General features: G+C 38.4%; 1 long non-coding RNA gene across 2 annotated transcripts in view; it reads left to right on the forward strand.

Annotated features, from left to right (window-relative positions):
- Positions 1 to 19,764, forward strand: part of LOC116998211 — a 233,012-nt gene that overhangs the window by 19,504 nt on the left and 193,744 nt on the right. For both annotated transcript variants that reach the window (XR_004418337.1, XR_004418338.1), the window contains exon 2: positions 10,348 to 10,467. This is a non-coding gene — a long non-coding RNA (uncharacterized LOC116998211). The remainder of the gene's footprint in view (positions 1 to 10,347; positions 10,468 to 19,764) is intronic.

Genomic DNA, 19,764 nt, shown 5'->3' on the forward strand with positions numbered 1-19,764 from the left:
GCAGAGAGAACCAGGTAAAGGTTTTTAGTTTCAGATGCAGGATGTGTGATGCAATCCACTACAGGGTTTATGCACATATGCACAGAGCATATTTTTGAGCTACTGTACTTTGAAATCTGTGCCAGACATCTATGCAGCCAGACAGTAAACAAAGGAAAAGATACCTTAGGCCAGGAACCTTCAACAGCACAGAGGGTTTTCCTCAGAGACTGGAAGGAGAAGTGTAGCATGTGTAAAGTCACAAAGGTTAGTAGGCCATCCAAGAGCAGCACTGTGCCTGTGAGCTACATGTATGGGATCCAAAGTCATTGGGAGTTTTGCAACTAATTTCAAAAGAACTGCCCCAAGTGTTTTGACATCAGTTTCATTCCACTGGTATCAACTGATTTGCTTCTGATTTGGTCAAGGATGCACAAGGTGAATTTCATCTGCTGTCAAAGAAGGTTGTGAAATTATATATATATATTGCTTAATTCAAAAAACATTTTCCTCTGACTACCAAATACTTAATGAAAATTTTGCCTCAGTCTATGTAAAAGTGCTTTCTAACTGAACCATGTTCTGATGCCACTAAACACAGATTCCACTGCACAATGAAGAATTCTAATTGCAGTGAATATTAACTGCAGACTCTTCCAGATCCCAAGATGGAACTTTGTAATTTAAAGTTTTGATATGTGGCTAGCATGTTTTTAGAAATTCTGTGAAATTAATGAAAAGATTGAAGAAAACTCTGTGGCATTTTGATTTTTTTTCCCTCCAAAACTGAATATAAGGTTAAAAGCAAAACTGCACAATTGGTTTTTGACTTAAAGGAGACTTGAAGGATTATTTCCCATTCTTCAGTTGCAAGTGAATATAGCAACTAAGTAAAAAATAATTCTGGAAATGGAATATTAAGCATAAAATGTATTCATAGAAAGCAAGGCTGCTGGAATATGGTAATAGTTCTGCTGATTTTGATTTGGCTTTTGAGGTGTGAAGGTTTTTTCTTTAGTTAGTTTTCAGGTGATTTATATTTCATCCACTTATAATAATGATTATTATGACATGAGGACAATAGTGTAGTGGCCAGCTAATGGCAGTCTTCTGCACCATCAAAATCAATTTGTCATGCCTGTTGGGAAATGTAGTTTCAGGTCTTTTCTCCCCATCATAATGAAAAACACCCATAGCGTCAAAAGCTGTTTTCCTTGTCTGTCAAACAGTACAATAGAGAAATTTGGAGGGGTTTTAGAGCTCTTAACTTCTTTCTTTGGAACATCTGAACACTGGCTCTACTGAAGCAAGAAAACTAATGTACTGGTGGAAGTAGAGAGAGACTAAGTAGCAGGAGACATTTAATTGCAGAGAAGGCAAATAGGAGGAAAACTGCAAAATGAGATTTTTTTCCTGTGGATATTTGTAATCCAGAGGGTTCAATCTCTGAACATCATCCAAAATCTGAGGAGACTGGCAGGAAGTCTGACAGAGTTTGTACTAGTGATATGCTGTCTGGGAAAACAAGTATTACCAAGAATTGGTCCTTGTATTTTGGTGGCAGTTTTGTAGAAAGAATACTCAGAACTTTGACCTATTCAGAAATCTTAGTCATATTGACATTGTCCTGTCTTCTCTTTTCTCCCTGTATACTATCATTGCCTGAAAAGTAAAGAAAATAATAATCATGTTTCTATCTTCCTGCTTTACTGGGTAGGAGTGTGCTAGAGTTGAAAGACAGTGCAGTGCTGTGCAGGGTAAGGAGAAACCAAGTGTACAATAGAATATTGATCTGCCAGCTCTTTTCTAATATAGAAAAGGAAAAGGATTTCTGCTTTAGAGTGATCCCCTACATGAAAGGGATTTTCTCAACAGAGTTGTGTGTTTCAGATTCTGTGTTTTCCTCAGGGCTCATCACAGGGGTCACACATCAACAACCTTCAGCAGTAAATAGCTGGATGCTAAGTAGACCTGTTAAATCCAAGAATTGGGTTTTTTTCAGAAATTAGTCAATCATAATATGCTCAGGACAAGAGAGTTGGTTAACTTTCCCAAGTTTTTGACAGCTGCATGGGAGCAACTGACCCTGATTATGTGTATAAGACATTTTCATGCCAAGAGCTGGATTTCCTCCCTCCCCTGCAAGCTAGTGGCTAAAACTAGTTTGCCAGTTTGAGAGCAGAGTTAGTCCTGAATCTGCAGTGTCCCTGCTCTTTAAATGCCTGGGGTTATATGGTGATCGTATGTCTGGGTTGTAAAAAGACGATTAAGGCTCTTTAAGCACAGTATTAATAACAGAAAATTAAGGGCCCATTGACTCTTTACAGGAAGCCTATTGAGCTAATACCAACAAAGCTTTTTTTCCCATTTTAACTAACATGATTTTGTTAGTTTGTTTTAGCTGCTTTTGTTGTAATTCACTCTGGCTTTTTCTCAACCCTTGCACTTTGCCTTTGTGATCTCTGTTTTCTTTCCATCCAGAGTTTCCTTTTCTATGCTTCTCTCAGGCAGATTCCTTCCATCCACTACAAGAATAAGTCTCAACTCAACTGCTGATTGAAATCTTGGTTCCCTGGGTGTTTTTCTCCACTGCCTTTAGTTGTGTCAGGATTCAAGATACATTTGTTTTTCTTTCTTGCCATTACACAAATAGTACTCCCCAGTAGGACTTTGAAGTTCATATTGTATTCATTAATAAGATTTTAAATCTTTTTGAGACAGTCCCTCCCAGCCCTTCTTCACCAGCAGGATGCGTAGCCCATTGCATATGAATTGGTTCCGGGAGTGGGCCAAGGGTAAGGGAATGGGGCTGGACCAGCAAGCAGGAATAGCTGCTTCCCTAAGTGTAGGAAAAGGGATTTCTGGGCCCAAGCTTGTGAGGTTGAGGAGGTGAGAAGTGCTGTCATCTGCGTTGAGCATGGCAGGGAGTGGAGTCTGCTAGGACCCTAGGAAGGTCACAGTTTTTGAACCAGGGATGATTTCAAAAGTTGGTTTGACCAAACTGGGACGAACTGTTTCCAGCACAGTTTTGGCTACCCACAACCTCTGTTGGCTTAGTCCTGTATTCCTGATGCCAATGCATTGCCCAATGATGTCAGTGGGTGTTTTTGGGTTTGTAAGGAATGCAGAAATGGGATGTCTGAAAAACAGAATCTGTATGGTAGAAATGTTCTAAAACAGAAAGATGTTTTGCAGAAGCTTGCCTGAAACATTTTAGCAAGAAAACTGTCTCCTTCAGGCCCTTGGCTATTGTTCTTATGAATTATCCTTGCAGGTATCTTGCATTTTTCCATGCTGTCATCAGGCACTTTTGTGAAATGCTTCTGAAGGCAAATAGTTCAGGAGACTCCTTCTGACCAAGACAGCATACACCAATTGCCTGGATACCACTGAAGTTTGGAAGATTTCAGAAGTACTTTTCTGAATTACACCTTGCCAGATCATCATGGATATTCCAGTGGATCTTTTGTGGAGCTGATAACATCTCTCAGGTGTTGAAGATTTTAGCTTTAATGGATTTTTGTCCTAGAATTTAACAGTATGCTATTGTGCCTTCATTGGCCTTTGCTAATGTTTTAATTAGTTGTCAAAGTGGAGTGGAGTCACCAGACTACTTCCAAGAGTGTTTCCTGCCAGAGCCAGTAGTATGGCTGTCTTTAACATTTCTTCTCATTCTTGGCAAAGGAGTAGATTTCCTTTTCTTTTTCTTGGTTTTAGTCAGTGGCATGTAAGGTCTGAGACAAGAATTTTGTTCTTTGTAGTAGATGGTATGAAGCCATGTCTTTGTCAGTGGGTCTGTAATGAACTCATTGCTGGGTCTTACAATCTGCAAGTGCTTTCTATGCCCTTCTGCAAAGAACTGATTATAGTTTGATGCAGAGAATAGTGTCACCTTTTCTGATGCAATGCTCTAAATATTCAGTGATTCCTTATTAACTATCTGGCATGCTTAATCAATTCACCAAGTTTATCCCCAGCTACTTTTAGGATGAAAGCTTCTGAAATGTGTCAGCTAGCTAGATGTTAGATTTTATACTCAAGATGTCCTGGACACCAGAGAGTTCCTGCTGTAGCGGTGGGTTGAATCGATTTCCATGTAGCCTTCAGCCACTGCTGTGTGTTGGCTTTTGTCAGACTGTGACAACCCCAACTGTGTTGGGGTTTTCTTACCTTCTGAGACAAATGTCATTGGCCTTTTCTGACCTCGCCTTGTTGTCACACATGAGATTTTGAAAGGTCTTTTGAAATTACTTGGCTTCTCCCTTGGTACGATAATATTGCAGAGTACTACTTCCTGGATTTTCCTGCTAGAACATAACAGTTTTTACAGTGGTAAAGTTTTTAAATAGAGTTTGAAATACTTGGCATCAGGATAGAGGTTTTTGCATGCAATATATTAGTCAATGTGACTTACTAAACCCCTAAAAAGAGTGACTTGTGCAAGAAACTGCATATTCCCTAGTAAATCATAGAAGTGTAGGAATGGGAGAGAGCTCAGGCAACCAGTCCATCTCTCTGTTTTGTGGCTGAGCCAAGGACTATTTTTGACAGTGATGTGTCTAACTTTTCCATAATGGATTCCAGTGATGAGGATTCCATGACCAGCCTTGATGAGCTGTTCCAGTGTATGGCTGTTTTTGTTAGTTATTTTGTCCTAATAGCCAACAAATATTCTTTTACCACACGGTAAGCGGAACTATTCTTCTAACCTTGCTGAACCTGAAGAACTGTTGATCACTGTCATATTTATTACAGCATCTTGCATATTTGAAGACTTATGTCTTCCCTCAGTCTCTTTTCTAGACTAAACAAACCCAAATCTTTCAGCTTTTCTTCCTAGATTGTATATTCCAAACTTTTTTTTTTATTTTTTGTGTTCCTCTCTGGACTAAGTCTGCATAAATCTTGAAAAATAAAGTACAAAACTGGACTTTATTTTTTATTGGAGGTACCACAAGTGCCAAAAGGTATGGATTAATTACCTCTCATAGAACACCATGTTTGAAAGAGAATTATACTTTTAACATAGTTTTCACATGGTTGTATTAAAGATTTTTCTACAGGTCTGTAGCTAACTTGCTTTATTCTACTTTGTAGCTGTTCATTTGATTTTCCTGCTGAAGTGCAGAACTTGTCTTTTTAATTTTATCCCATCAGTTTCACAGCCAATGGTTAATTGGCAACCCTTTCAACCTGTCCTGTGAAGGTTTGTCTACTTTTCACAGCCAGATGCTCTGCAAATTCCAAGTGTATCTTAATATTCCACCATTCTGTTTCTAGCTGGGCTTTAGTCAATCTTTTCAGAATAAAGCAATAATGATGCAGTTTTCATCCAGGAATCATATGGAAATGTACTTTGAAGAACTTGCTTCTACTGGTTTCCTGATGGAAATACTGAAGGCATGTTGTGCAGCTTGTGTAACAATCTTTCTAAACTTGAGATCCTATTTTCTTTTTCTCCCTCAACCTGTGGGCCATAAATATGGAACAAAATAGAATGGTCTGAGATGATTTATTTTTCATCTCCATTAGGAAGGTTGTCCAGAATACTTCCTGTGTCCCTGTTTCCCCAGCCTTCCCTAGAGCCAGTAGTCACTTCTGGTTGGTCTGGTCTGAGTCACACCTGACAGTTTTATTAGTGCTCATGAACAGCATTGGGCAATGGCTGGATCACTGGCTGAAACTTGGCAGTATGTCTGTAATATCACGGATTTGGGCTTCTGGCAGGCAGGCAGCTGACACCCTGGGACACTGGTTTGACAATGGATGTCTCTGTTCATCTCAGAAATAATTGTAACAGAAAAAAAATAATCTTGTGATAGTCATCTACAAAGCAGAAAAAAATTTAAAAAGAAAACATAGCAATTTACCTAGTGTCTGGTCTATTCACTAACAGGTTTCTCAACACTGAAATGGTTCCTCTTTTCTTCCCAAATTATTTAAGAGCAATAAACATACTCATCAGCTGACTTGTCCTCCAGCGGCTTTGAGAGTTTTTAAAGGGCTGCTTTATTTCCTCCCCTTCATTCCTGGCAAAATCACAAATATCTAACTGAACTCACATTACTTAAATAGAAACTAATAGAAGAGATGGTTGTACAAGTAGTTCAGGGTCTGGTCACAAATATGCACTAAGCTGCTGGTTCTCCTGGGTGAATTTCACCTTGAACAGAGAAAACAATTACACCTTGTTTAGCTCAAAAAAGGTAACCATCCTTCTTGAATTTCAGTCAATCCAGCTATGGAGTGAAGTGGAAAGACAAAAGAGGAATCTAAAGAGTGTTGGCCTGATAGCTCAGTGGTTATTTATAGCAAAAGAGAATTATCATAAAATAAGATGAAAATATTTTCATTTTAGGCTGTTATCCTAAAGCAAATCACAACTAATCTGAACCAATAAATAATGGAGAGAAGTGTTTAAAATTAAAAAAAAAAATACTAATGAAAACATGATTTTTTAAAATGTTTCTTCTGGAAGTGTGCTATGCCAGGTGCAATAGTAAACACACCTCCTTTGAATCACTGGAGATGAAAACCAGCCATGTACTTGGGCTTAGGTGATTTCTATGGGTTTATAACTCGTTTGTATCTTTTGAGCATTCAGGAAAATACGGCACACAGATTTTTAAGCTATGATTCTGGCTACAGAGGCACAACACATTCTTTTCTGTTTTTAATAAGTCTCTCTCTTTGTGCAACAAATCCTTCTAAAAAATGGTACCAGCAGTGCTAACCAATGGGTAGCAGCTAGAGGCTGGGGGGAGAGGAATTGCTTTGTCTGGACAGAGACTAAGGGATTTGTACACCCAAATTTCTATTGTTTTTAATAAGAATTTGGCTTCAAAAATCATAGCCCTCATATGTATTCAGTCTCTGAGAGCTGGAGGTCTCTTAGCATGCATTCCTATCTTGCTGGATCCAATCCCCCAGTGGCTGGTGCACCAGCTGGGGGAGGCAGGTGTGGCACTGCACACATCCCCGGGCACGGCTCCTCCTTGTCAGGTGCACGTGGCTGCTTTTCTGGTTGAGAGCATCTACCATCTGCTGGCTGGAGCTTACAGCTGGGGGAAGGAGGAACCCATATCCCACCAGGAGTGCAGAGGTTGCTTAACAATCGCAAGAAGGTTTACTGTATTGTAATATGAATTGGTTTTTCTTATTCTTTCAGTGGCTTTTCAGGCGATTAGGAGAGACTTTATGAAAATAAAGGTACTTGTGCATAAAATAAAGGGTACTTGTGCATTCTAACTATATTCCATATGCTCTGGTAAATTGTCATTCTGGTTCTCCCATGGAAATAACTGAAGGAAATGGAAAAATAAACTTTAAAAATATCCTTTAAATAAAATTGTTTTCCTCATTTCAGTTCTTATGGGAAACCTGACTAAAAATATGGAAGTATTAAGTATATAACAAGGGGATGCTGATTTATTTTCTGAAGACCTCTGTGATTATTGAGAACTCTGTGATTTAAGATTATTTACAGGAGGGCTAAGTGTTACTGTTATTTTCTTGTAGTCAGTTCATCAACTGCAGATAAGTAAAGAATGTAACTTGGTAGAGTGTTGCAGGCAAAGGGAATTTTTGCAATAATGTTTGCATTTTCACTACCTTTTCAAGGGACTCTAATTTTTTACAGAAGAGAGCTAGCTATACAAGGACAGCATTCACTGCTACGTATACTGATTAAAAGATTTCAAAGGAGTAGGTTCTTGAGCAGAACTTCAGTTAGTTTAACATATGTTCACTGTAAGTTTCTTAGTGTGGAAGATGTCAGAAAAATGAGAAACTTAGAAACCTTGGTCAAGGTGTCAGGACAATGGGACACATCATTTTGACACAGGAATTTTTATGGATTGAATGAGTCTGACTGTACTCCAGAGCTGATTCCAGGCTGAATTATGTTCCCATTCTGTATGTTCCTTCATGTTAGAGACCTGAGTAGTGAGTGGTTATTACACTGAAGTGTATTATGTGCACTGTTTAAGCATGCTGAATACAGCACATGAGTGTGACTCGGTTTTTAAGTGCACTTCTCTTCTGTGTATTTTTACTTAGAATGGTTCTGTAGGTTAGTGCTGGACACAGCCCATACACACAATGTGTGTGGTTCTAGAAGGGAAGTCATATTATCTGAGCATAAAGAGGGGAAATGCTCTCCAAACTGTATGAAAAGAATGTATGATCAAGCATAATATTTTTACTTTCTTGCCATTGCAGCTGCTGCTTTTTATCCTAAGAAAATAAATGATCAGTACAGATAAGGTGATGGCTGAAATTCTCCATATGTTTCCATAGATATGCAGCTTTCTGGCAGAATAGCACAATTCTTTGTGCAGGCAACTGAATCACCAGAACTAGTGGGCTAGATTAATGTGTGGAATTACAGTTATTAATGTAAGAAATTATATTTAAATGTCTCTTTAGTGCTTAGGATATCTATAGGTGTCAGTGGCATTCACCTGCCTTCCCACCTACCTTTTCTCCCTCAATGCCAATGCTTTCTGGGCTAGTTTCTGCTAGTGAAATATCCATAGCATCTATCAGTCTGTTTCAGTTTGTGCCACCTGACTGTGTCCTGGCCACATCAATCCCTGTGGGTTTCAGCCCACATCTTAAAACTGAGGGAAATGTGTTCTCATCGTCTTTCTTTTCTGTCTTGCTTGTGGTTACAGAAAAAAAAGTGTGTAGAGAATATGTATAATTTCATCAGAAAAAGGTCTGTTTTGTGGTATTGAATCAAGCATTCCTTAGGTTTCTTACCTTTCAGTCAGTAGATGTTGAGATTTTTTGCCTATTTTGGTGAGTTAAAACATCTTTTTGCAAAGATAATGATTTAACACTAGCCAGGGCTGGGGTTTTTGTACTTGATGCCCTCCTAGTTATGTTCCTGCTGAATTTTCCCCATGCAGTTTCTGGAGGGGTAAGAAGAAATGACTTCTAGAAAATCTATCTTAGGATATTTACTACAGAGGAAGGAGAGATAGATCTATTCATTGAGACTAATAGGCATCTAGAAAGTGAAATAGTATTTTTGTAAAAGGAAGAAAATAAAAAGGTGTGTGTGTGCATGGATGGTGGGCAGGTCAGTGGGAACCTGCTCTGGCATCTTGGTGGCAGACTTTCTGCTGGGACATGCAGGTTAAAAGTCTCTCAGCAGAGAAAGAACAGAAAACCAACGCTGAGATTGAGCCGTTTGTGAGTGTGTAGCTCTGTGTGAGTGTGTGTGTACAATCTTACACTGCACTTGTCTTTGTGTTTCCTAATAGCTGGTTTAAGCAGCTTCTTGCTTAGTTTGCTGGTGTCTGTGTATTCAATTTTAATGTGCCTAGAGGCCTCTGATTGATTTATGTGTTGCTGCCAGCTTGAGACAGCTAATGTGGTTATCACCTCTAGCTGTTTACCCCACCCTTAAAGAGCTCAATAACTTCAGTGGTTCAGCAGCTGGTTTGTGAACAGCTCAAATATCAGCTCAGGGAGAGTGAGGGGGACACTTGGGCACAGTAACCTCACCAGCTGTCTGAGGCTGAGCCATCTCTTCTTGTTCCTGTGAGCCAGTGTCCCCTCACATGGCACAGACCACGTACAAAGCAGTTCTGTGGCCAGCTGTCCCTCTTAGATACACAAGAAATAAATGTTATAGTGCTGAAGGTAGCTGTTCTAGAATAGTTCATCTGAATTAAAGTGTCTTAACTCTGTGTATAATAAGAAATCTCATTTGCAGATGCTAAATTGGGAAAAAATTTAAGATTAAGAAAGCTCATTTGGAGTATAGCTGGAAACAGGCACCTCAGGGAAGTCACTTGGAAAGGAAGACATCAAAGACTGGGATTCAGTTTCTTAACTATGTCTCTGCTTCTGGATCTGGTTTTTAGATTCTTTTCATAACTCTAAGTGGAGAAATGGATATTCTTTTACAGTATAGAGCATTCCTAATGACTCAAATACGCCAAGTAATGGAGCATCTTAATCTGTTTGCAGCTACTTCCAGCTCATACAGAAAAGGGCAAAGTTCCTCTTAGCTACCCAAATAGAAGTTAATTTCTCTAAGTGCTCACCTACTGCCTAGTGGCTTTTTGCCGAGTGACTAGAGTCACTTAGGGTTCTCATCTTAGCACTGTGATTTAGAGAGAGAGGAGAAACTTCTGGGTAGAGATGTCAATAGTGTCAATTGCTCTGGGTTTCTGGGAGAAGTCTAGCTGATACAAACTGTGTAAACAAATCTCTATGAAAAGTTATTTTCACGCTTGAGGAAGAAACTTTTTTCTGTCCTGGTTAGAATTACAAAGCTGGATGCATATAAATAATAATTTTCCTTGAAATTCTTATCTAGTTATTTTCCATTTCTTTTTCTTTTCTTGTTTACAGTCTCCATGCTTATATAACAGCTCTCAAGAGGAAGCTGCTAACAAGCCCATCTGATTGTTTGTGCCAGCTGTTTTAGTGGAGGCATGCTGGATGTAACTGAACTCCACCTTCTTTGTTGAGGTACATTATACAAGAGACACCATAATGTATGGTTCAGTCAGAATGATAGCTGCTTAACCTCTTGGTACTCTTTTCATTAATTCTTTCTTGGATCAGTTATTGTGTTTTGTCTGTCACAAAACTGGGTTGAAAACTGCTCTGGGCATGGAATGTGTCATTCATTTAAACAACATCAAGGCACACTGTTCATGTTTAATTATTACTTTAATGCAAGTGCTAAACTGTTTTCAGTTACATCTAACAAACATGTTTTCTGGGACTGGTTGCTGGCTGACCTCAAGTAAGGGCATGTTAGGCTAAGCCTCGAAATGCTGCATCAAGCTGTCATCTCAAATAGAAGTGAGCTCATTCATCCTCCCGTGAACTATCATATAGATGAACTGATGGAAGCAGGATATATTAACTGCCCACCACAAAAGACGTTGCACTGTGCTGATTTATGATGAGCAAATTCTAGAGTAATCCTATTGATGATGCCTAAAAACATCTGTTCACAGTATTGCAGTAGCTGAGCTAGGAATACTGTGTAGTAGATGAAAGCCACCTGTTGATGAAATCTTTAAAAACAATATATAAATATTTCTGTTGGTGCTGTTGCATCAGTTCTTTTTCAGGATATCCATTATGGCATGACACATTCATTTGGAAATGGTCATAATATTTATAGGCCCAGTTCCAGTAGAATATGAGCATGTGACCAATGCTCTTACTTTCAGTTGCTCACAAAAACAGTTTGATGCAATGCTTAGAAGTGAATGTTGTGCTAAGTTAACTTTAATGACAGAGAGAAAAAATGTCTAAGTAGAATTTTTTCAGAATAAAGTAGATGTAAAAAGCAAGGTCTAAGCTGTGTCTATTTGAGAGATCATTCTAAAAGATTAGGAAGAAACCACCACAATACCTAATGCCATGGTAATGGTGGGATTTGCTGGATTTTTACATGTTCCAAATAAATTACTTCTGAGCAATGGATTTTGGGACATCCACAATCAATTCCTAGGCCTGATGCATTTCAATCTGAAACTAAGTCAGAGGGCACATCACTTCAATTGACCTACCATTCACCCTGATATCATCAGTACTTTATCTTAGCGTTGACTAATATAATGACAGCACACCTATAAAGATGCAGACCTGACTTAAAACTTCCTACAGGCATGATCCTAAGGCTTGAGAGACTTGTTTGTTTCTAAGTAACATCTGTTGGGAAAATCCATTATATCTGTCAGTGGATTTGTTTTGACATCTGAGACCAAACTTTCCCGGGTTCTCGTTTTTATTTTCTTCCTTCCTGCCTATCTTTCCTGTCTCTCCACTAAAATGATGCTCATCACTATCCTTTCTTCCAGCCAGTGGCAGTGGGAGCAGCCAGCAGGGCTTGGCTTGACAAGTACCAAATGAAGCTTAGATGTGCCAGGAATGTCTGCCTGTGTTAGTGACAGCCCCTAGCTTACCAGTTATTGTACCAGAGTCTTTTGAAAGAGAATTTTTAAGTGGGAATGACTGTGAAACCAGTTGTCTTTTGCTGCCCTTAATGTAGAACCATTAAGAGCTTTAAAATTTCAACTCATCTTTTGAGTTTGAAGAAAGCTCTCTTTGTAAATTTCCTGGCCCAGAGTGCTCTTACTTCATGCTCTTGCCACGGTACTCTGTTGGTTTGTCGTGGTTCTAAGGAATAAATCCTGTTTTAAATTTCCTTGGTTTTTTATAACAAAGGGCTCTGGAGGAAAGAAAATCTTTTAATCCTCCCAGCAATAACCTGACACGACCTTCTAAATACACCATTAACTCAAAAATATTAGCAATATTTTGTAGCTGTCTTAAGAAGAGCTTACAATAGAGATGGACCAAATATTTAGAAGAATAATTATACTTAGTTCTTAGGAAATTAGTATCCATAACACAATTACACATTTAAAAAGGGCTAAATGTTAAAAAGTATTTAAAAAGCCAGGCAGTAGGGTATTGTTCAGTAGCACTGGCAAAATACAGACAATTTTCTGCATGGTCTTTCTAGGCTTGTGATTTCCTGACTGCCTTAGCACAAATGACTTGTCTTCTCTGTGTTATTTAGTTACTTCAATCTGTTTTTCCTTTCCTTTGTAACTGCTTACCTTTCAGAAGATGTTCAAAATTTATTTTAATATGCTCAATATGAGAGCCTTAGAAGATCAGCAGGAGGAGAGTTTTCTGTAAACCTGACCTCTCTGCTATGTCAATAGGCTGCCAAGAGTTGCACACAGCTTAAATATCAAATAGGTGTTTCTTAAAAATTGAATACTATTGTGCTAGTATAACTGCATTAACCTAAGTAATTAGGAAAGAAAATTATGGCAGTAAAGAGTCACAAAGGTAACAAAATTAGGTATCCAACACTATACGCTGACTGGGAGCAGAGAGATGAACCTCAGTGTGAGAGGCATAGTAGAAAAATTTGGAGAAAAGTCAGTAGGAAAAGCTAGAGAAAAGAAATTCAAGCTATTCAGAGAAAAAACAGGGGTTTGTAGCCTGAACTTTTTTTTTGTTACTTTTATGCTTCTCAGGCACGTATTTTGGTGTGTAGCAAGTAGCAGTTGTGCGTTCCCTCATAAAAATACTTGCTAAATTCTGCAGCCTTTAGTCAGCCTTTCTTCAACATGAATTTCTATTAAATATCTGATCTAAACCTAGTGAAGTCAGTGAGAGTCTTTCAATTGCTTCAAACACAAATTGCAAAATAACAGCTGGATCCATAGAGAGACATGGGGGATACGATGTCCCAAGCACAGGTATGCCCTGCTGCTGTTTGCTTTGGGGCTGGTAATAACCATGCTGTCTGTCTTGAGAGTACTCCAAGGGTGGAATTCCCACTTTGCATTCAGATTTTAACCCAGCAGTTCCAATGGAAGCACATGCTTGGTGCCAACCCCTCCTCATGGGGTAAGAACATTTTTGGGCCAAGAATTGTAACACAGAATCGGTAAGGTGGGAAAGGACCATCCAGACCAACTTCCCTGCTCAAGCAGGGTGCCCTGTGACACATTAGTCAGGATTATGTCCAGACAGCTTTTGGATATCTCCAGAGAGGGAAGTTCCTCCCTCTCTTGTTAATCTGTCCAACACATTATGGACATGTTTGGGTGGAGCCCTTTGTTCTTCAGTTTCTGCTCATTGCCTCTTGTCCTATTGCTTGGCGCTATTGAGCAGAACCTGCCTTCATCTTCTTGTGTAGTGCAGGGCAGTATCATGGGAGGAGAAGTGTGGCAGGAACAGTCAGATGTGAATTAGCTGGGTCTTTGGTGTCTTACTTTTGCAGCCCAGGCCCTCTGTCATGGCAGAAGAGAAAGGCACAGTGGAGGCAGGAGGCAGGAACAGAAGCTCCACAGACTACAGCACCGCTGGCTCTAACACAGCATGCCCCTGTTGTGACCAGCACAATGACTCTACTGTCCCTGGTCCCAGCCATGATCAGTCTTCCAGCAGCTTTCACTTTCCCCCAAAAGCTTCCTGCTTTTCTTTGAGGGTTGTACTACTGTGTTCACTAGCCTCTGCAAACCCCTCTCTGGACTGTCTTCCTATTCTCCTGCATGCTATTTTCTTCCAAGGAGTAGTTATAACAAGCAAAGTCCAACTCCTTCTTCTGCATTTGACTCTGGAAGAGATCCCTCAGGCTGCACTGTCCAGTTCCTCCTCCAACCTTGTCATGCTGATTCGTGCTTTAGCCTGTAGCTTCTATTGTTATACTTATTGCTAAACAAAAGGAGTATTTTCTTACTCCCTCACTTAGACTGGGTAGAAGATAGTTATGTCCACCAACTTCCACGAGCTTTGTGGCTGCTGGCTGCTCAGAAAGCTTTCTTGCTGAGCACCACCTCATCTCCAGCAAGGCAGGGTGAAAAAAGCCTGATGTCCTGGCAAATCCGGTAATTTTATCCAAACCCATATGGATCTTATATTATTCATGGCTTCTGATGGGCTGCATATTCCTCACTGATTTGGTGGTTGACTTGTAATGTTTTTCGATGAGTCAAATCTCTGTAATAGTGACACTACATCCATGTATGTGGTAAATGTGAAAGAAAACAGATGTCTATAAAAATCACTGAGTCTGATTTGGAACGATGAACAGCATTGTGATTAATCATAGCTGTACAACTCATGTGTAGTGTTTTTACAGGATGGGATAGAAATTGCATGTTTCACACCTATGTGATTTCTAATATTTGGACCCAGTCAAAGAAAGTTAAATATTGGACTGTTCATTTGGGGAGAAATGGCACAATTATTGCTGAGTTTTGAAACTTCTAGTACAGTCATGCACCCTTGAATTCACTTCAGCATTGATTTTTTTTCCTGGCAATATCTGTACTGTGCTCATATGTTAGAGGAAACAAACAGTAGTGAATGAGCAAGTGTCATCTACAAATGTGGAGAGTGTAGCAGTTGCTCCCCTATAGATTTCTCCTAATGAAATGTTTTTAGTTTTGTTCTTACAAGTTGCCTCAGACCAAAGCTAAAACATTTGCTGAACTCTAGATTAAGGACAGAATCCTAATGCAGATTTAATCAGACACTATGAAGCACTGAGTTACAAAATTCCTGAGATCGGAAGGCAAAGAATTTCGCAAAAATAAGTATCAGCCAAGTCCTATTCCTGTAAGACTGGAGGTTGAATAATGGAAGAGCAGTGGCAGAAAGTAATAGCTGAACACAGAAAAATGAAAGGTCTGACCCTATGAACTAACTTTAAGGTCATGAACAGGATCTTACAAAATCAACAGAAATTCATTACTGGAAGAAACTAGAATAAAATCTTAAACACAGGGCAAGTGTGATGAGTCAGATCTGGTCAAGTGGTGTATATGTGCAAAATTCTGAATAAAAATAATCAAATTAACATGCAGTGAAGAGAGAATTTCCATAATGAAGCCTGTAGTTTCCTGAAGAGATTTCTCTAGATAGCTAAGCATAGTTTGGACAAGTCACAAGACAAAAGAACTTCTGCTTTTTGCAAGACTCTGTGACAGGATTTTGGGATATGGAGAGACAGTTTGCAGTGTAGACAAATTCCTTTGTTGGATTACTTTCTTTGATTTCAGGATTGAGGAACTCATATTCTGTGGAACAACCATCTTAAAACCTTGTATTCTGGCTTAAAGAAAGACTGTAGAATGTTCTAAATGCAGTAATGAAGATCTGGGTTTTGTTTTACAGAAGTATATAAGATATATGTTGGTAAATGGACACTGAGTGTAGGTGTTAGATATCTTTCAATTTTTTGTACTACTTTTTGAAAGATGATTTTTCTCAGAATAATGTGAGAAGGCTTGGAACACTGATTTATTCCTGTTGGAAAATCATTCTCCAAATGACTCCAAATTGCAGTAATTTAGAAATCTTGAGGTTCTTTCTATATTTGGATTTGTACATTCTGCAAGCTTTTAGTACAAATATATGAATCTTTGGTAATTACTTTAATTCTTGAATAGAACTTTAACTGAACTAAATACATGAATGTACCTTACAGGGCTCAGGCTTTGTGAGACATTTCTGCTAAATCGGCTTATGAATTTCCTTTTGATGAGCTTAATTGTTGACAGATTTTTCAAAAGCCAACAACAGCTTGCTTTTCTAGCTAGTATTCACATGAACTGGATAGTCTTGTGAAGTCCTTTATGCAATTTGCATAATATTTTTCTTTTACTCCAAGACGAAGTGAAATCCTTTGTAGTGAACCTAACAATGTTAGGCATTGTAAAGACATCAATCCAAATAAAATTTAAAATCCAGAAAAATTACCCTCCCAGCCTGTCCTCAACATCTCAAAATACGCACAGCTGGAAAAAACAGACTTTAAAAAAAAAATAGATTTCCCCCCCGAGTATTATTTAAGAAAAGGTCCTAAATAATGATATGTGATCCTCTAATGAAGATATTATGAAGATACTTTGCTAGTTTATTCAGCAGTCCTGTAAACTGAGTTTTCATTTGAGATCCCTCAAGTCAGAATACATTATATATGCAAATCTATTCATGAAATCAACAAAATAAATAAGCCATTTTGTCCAACCATGTGAAACAGATAGATAATTCTGCATCTTATCTACCCAGAAATTTTTATAGTTGGTGGTAATAGTCTGGAATTTCTGTCTTTGAATTCTACTGTCTGGAAACATAGGTGGGAAGACAACAAATTGTGAGCTAAGCAGTAGAATCTCCATTGGTAATGATGGTTGTGAATGTCTGAGTGAAGTGAAGCATGTAGAAGCCTCAAAAATAACTGACCTTGTTTTTCTCCAAACATTTCTGAAGAATTCTGTTCCGTTAATAATGCCTTAAAAGTAATAAAGACTGGGATCTGTGGATTCTAGCCAAATGAGGCCACATCCTACAGTCCTTGCTTTGTCTTACTGGAGTAAATTTCCCATGTACTCATGCTAAGATGGGGATGAAGGACTGAGTAAGGGTGGCAGGATGGGAAATGGTTTGTCACCTCCGAGACTGCGTTTGCAAACTGCTGGAACCACAAATGAGCTCAGTGTTTAGCAAGATGGTGGATGCCAGCATGAAGCTTGGAAGTGCCAATTTTAATTAAAAACTGCATTTTCAAATCAAGTTCCTAGTTAACAATGGGTGGGAAATTCTTCCCACCATGTAAGCTTTCTGAATGCTGTATTGACTGTCAAGATGGTTACAGCTTCTCTTTCCACAAAAGTCCTGCTACCATCATCTTCCCCATCACCTCCCCCTGCCAGAAGAAAAAGACTACATTGTTTGTGGAATGTCTCCTGGTTCATGTACTGCATTTAGACCAGAATAGACAGATTTTATTTTGTCCTTCCCATCCCCCTTCTTTCATTGTTAACAATGGAGTGAACACATGAGATTAACATGGCTCTTGACATGGCTCAGTTGTTTGCCATTTGGAAACTACAGATTTTTTGGTTGTATAATTGCAAGAGGGAAAAAAAAAAGTATAAAAAGATTCAGTCATTTTCTGTTTATTCCAAAGACAGGGAGAACAGAATACTAGGGGAGAGGTGGGGGAAGCCAACAACAAAAAACAAATTAGTTTAAGAACCAGCATGTTCCCCTTACTTTAAGGAACACAGTAAACATTTCAAAAGTGCATGCCAGCTCATTATCTAACCCAGTCTTCATTGACTTCATGAAAAACAGCAGCAGTTAAGCAATGTTTGCCAAAAACAAATTTGGGTACATGTATTGCTAAAAAAAATGTGACATCCGCTCTGTACAGGTTCCTTAATCTGCCATACAGGGGCAAATCAACATTTCATCATTATCATTTCTCTCTGTTGTTTAATCCTTTCATGATTGCTCTTGTAGTCTGTTTTGATCATTGTTTATCCAAAACTGTGGTATGACGTATGATTCGAATTGTTAGCCAGAAACAAACCTCTGCAAGCGTTTAAATATGCAGGGATAGCTTTGGTTAATATAATCTCAAACGTAATATCTGTCCGCAAATATCTTTCTTACAAATCTTATTGTTTAAAAAATCTTAAATGGATGTGGAATATTTACGAATTCCTTTTTCAAGATTTAAGATTTAATTTGTCATTAATTTAATATATTTTTAAAAACTAGCTTTCTTTTCTAGTTCAGGAATAACACGGGTATCTTTCTTTTTCAGTCAGTTTGGTGCGACACATGCAGTTTACAGTTACATTGTTAAAAATACTGTGACAAAGCATTTGAATATGCTTTATATTCAAGTATTGCCATTTATTGTGATAACAAGTAATGCAGCATATTTCATTAGCTGTTCCTTATGGGTAAACTACCGATTCCGTAGTAAATACATTCCTCTGTTCAAAATATATAATTTTACAAATATTTGGACTCATATTGAACCTTGTTTCCTTTGGGAGTAGCTGTTACTCAAGAGAAAGGCAAGCATCTATTGAACAATTGTTTTATTAAATAGCTTAAATAAAAATCCCCTTCAGAAACCATATAGGATTTTCCCCAAAGTGCTCCTATTTTCTGGTGTGCATATGGGTCCTTTGGGCATTGATTTCTTTCATCTTAAGTCTCTGCTTTCAAAATTATTGGGTCATTTTAATATGCTTTATTTTGCTTTGGAATCTATGTATTCTTCTGCCATATGTTAAAAATTCAGAGTTGCTGTGCAGCTCTGATCATTAGTTTTTCTATTCCACATATAGTACATCATAATCTTACTTTATTATGAACAAAGAAAAATGCTTGTTTACTTGTTTCTTAAATATGAAGTTTCTGATTTTTTAATTTTTATTTTTAAAAAACATTTTTTAGAAACCCTCTGATTCAGAATTTCATAATGAAATGGGAAATTCTGTTGATAGAAAATAATGCCACTTGCTTATGTTTTTGAAACATTTATCTCATTTTCCCATGGGGAGAAAGAAAACAGCTGTTGAAATTAGGATTTCAAAATTGGGAAAAAAATTAAATAAACACCCATTTGACATTTTATCAAAAGCTAGCAAATGCTGGTAAAATTTATCTTTGCTAATTTTCCCCTTCCTCAAAAATCCCTCTTGTTATTGTTGAGTTTGTAAATCCTCATGAGGACCAGGTGACAGAATGCAGACTGGATTTTCTTCTTTCTCTTTTTTTTTTCATGGGGGCAATGTGTTTGATTTGTTTAGGTAGCTGTGTCCAAACCAAAGTATATCAATATGTTCCAATATTTATTTCAGGCTTTTCTTTGTGAAGCAAAGATTGCTTCACTGCCATGGTGTGGTTACTTCAGTCAATGCAGTGCAGTATGGGAAGGATGCTGACATGGAAAATCAAGGTGTTACACTTTGGAAGCGCTTTTTAAACAGGAGAAAGAGCCTTAACATTGTCAGTCAAAATAACTGCACCTTAGCTATTAGTATTGAAATGTCAGAGAGTGAGTATGAGAGGAGCAGTACGTGCTTGTACCAGAAGTCTCAGCACATTTTTCCTGATAGCAGCCAGCAGAAGGTGCTCAGGGAGAAACCTAAGAAGCAGGGCAAGTACAGAGTGACTCTTCCAGCTTCTGACACTCGGCAGTTTTGGGACTCCCTGTGCTGAAGTTGCATCTTAAGCATTGTTTTTATGAACCACTGAGTGAGGAAGCAACAATGGGAACAATGGATCACTGTTCAGCATCAGTGGCAACTGTGCTTAGAAATAAGTAACAGTGCCACTTCAAAACGCTTGACAGGGACAACAGAGACAGAAGAGCCAGGAAATTATGGTAGTGCTGAAGCCACACCCATGGCCAGAGGCAACATCTTGCAGCTCCTCCAAGTTGTGAACTCCTTAGGAGCTGAGAATCCCTAC

This window comes from Catharus ustulatus, chromosome 6 (assembly GCF_009819885.2).
Source record: "Catharus ustulatus isolate bCatUst1 chromosome 6, bCatUst1.pri.v2, whole genome shotgun sequence".
Lineage (NCBI taxonomy): Eukaryota > Metazoa > Chordata > Aves > Passeriformes > Turdidae > Catharus > Catharus ustulatus.